The sequence below is a fragment of the Glycine max genome, chromosome 14, assembly GCF_000004515.6.
Source record: "Glycine max cultivar Williams 82 chromosome 14, Glycine_max_v4.0, whole genome shotgun sequence".
NCBI classification, from domain to species: domain Eukaryota; kingdom Viridiplantae; phylum Streptophyta; class Magnoliopsida; order Fabales; family Fabaceae; genus Glycine; species Glycine max.
This window is the reverse complement of record NC_038250.2, coordinates 36,164,332-36,166,042: the sequence shown is the minus strand read 5'-3', so window position 1 is coordinate 36,166,042 and position 1,711 is coordinate 36,164,332. Positions and strand designations below refer to the sequence as shown.

General features: G+C 38.5%; 1 non-coding gene across 1 annotated transcript; it reads right to left on the bottom strand.

The window, feature by feature from the left end:
• Window positions 1-1,400: 1,400 nt before the first annotated feature.
• On the bottom strand, window positions 1,401-1,507 carry LOC112999474 (small nucleolar RNA R71). Its single transcript, XR_003264661.1, has one exon. It is a non-coding gene; the product is annotated as a small nucleolar RNA R71 (small nucleolar RNA).
• Window positions 1,508-1,711: the final 204 nt, after the last annotated feature.

Below are 1,711 nucleotides of genomic sequence, written 5' to 3'. Positions count from 1 at the left end.
CCAAAGGTTCATAATAGCTAGTTAGTGTTGGTTTTTAATTCTTTTGTGTTTTATGTTTAATTGTTAGTATTGTGTTAGTATGTGTGTTTAGTGTCCTGGTATTTTGTTTAGTGTGTGTTCTGTTTCAGTTTTCCTATTAAGCGTTTCCCCTGTTTCAGTTTTGGGTGTTTTGTTGTCAATAGTGTTTTGCGACGGACTTAGCGACCACTTTTGCTTGCGGCAAAACAGAGTAGTAGTAGAAATCAAGTAGAGACGGATTTTAGCGACCACCCATGCTGAATTATTTTTTGTTTTAGTAGCTAGGGTTGTTATTTTTGGCCGAATTTTTTTGTGGTAACTTCTTTTAATCTATATTTTGTGGGAAAAATAGATAGAGCCTTTAGTTTGGTCAGATAGTAGCAAATTTTGTGTTTGTCGAAACTTCAAACGACCATAACTTTTGCTCTGGTTATCAGAATCGCAATTATTATATATGTATTTGGGGTAGAAAAAAATTTCCTATGCCATGGTAGCCGGCCAAGCCGGCTGAGGTCTCCATCGTCCAAAAATAGTGATTCTGTCAAAAGTTTTTTATTTTTCAAGTTTTATTCACTTATTTTTCTTAACCTACCATTTTTAGCTTCCTTAGTTAGACTTTGAATTTTTGCCTGAAATTTTTTGTGCTATCTTCTCATCATTTTATAAGGTTGCTCACAAAATTTCAAGTCATTTGGATATCATTTGAGGGTAGCTGTAGTTCAAACCTGCACCTTTATTTACATGACAAGGCAACTAGTTGTGCATGCTGAATGTAGTGTATGACTAGAGGCAGTCCATCTGACTTACAACTCTTTGATCCTGAGATAGATAGGACATTTCATAGATTAGTTAGGCATCATTTTATACCTTTTGATCATCCTGAGCATTCCATTACTGGTGAATCTGTGCATTCTGTTATTGGTGATTTTGAGCATCCTAATTTGGAGCATTATAATTTTGAGCATTCTGATTCTGAGCATTCTGATTTTGAACATTCTGAGAACATGGCACAACCTCCACCCCGTGATAGGACTCTAAGGGAAATGGCTGCACCTGATTTCACCTACGAAAGCTTGTATATCCAATACCCTGATGAGGATGTCCCATATGTTCTTAAAACTAGACTGATTCATTTGCTTCCAAAGTTTCATGGCCTTGCAGGTGAAGACCCGCACAAACATTTGAAGGAATTTCATATTGTCTGCTCCACCATGAAACCCCCAGATGTCCAAGAGGACCACATATTTCTGAAGGCTTTCCCTCATTCTTTAGAGGGAGTGGCAAAGGACTAGCTGTATTACCTTGCTCCAAGGTCCATCACAAGCTGGGATGACCTGAAGAGAGTATTCTTAGAAAAAATTTTCCTTGCTTCCAGGACCACAACCATCAGGAAGGATATCTCAGGTATTAGACAACTCAGTGGAGAGAGCCTGTATGAATACTGGGAGAGATTTAAAAAACTATGTGCCAGTTGCACTCACCATCAGATTTCGGAGCAGCTTCTTCTCCAATATTTTTATGAAGGACTCAGTAATATGGAGAGAAGTATGATAGATGCTTCCAGTGGTGGAGCCCTTGGAGACATGACTCTTGCTGAAGCCAGAAATTTAATTGAGAAAATGGCTTCCAACTCCCAGCAGTTTAGCGCCATAAATGATGCTATAGTCATTAGAGGAGTGCATGAGGTAGCTAC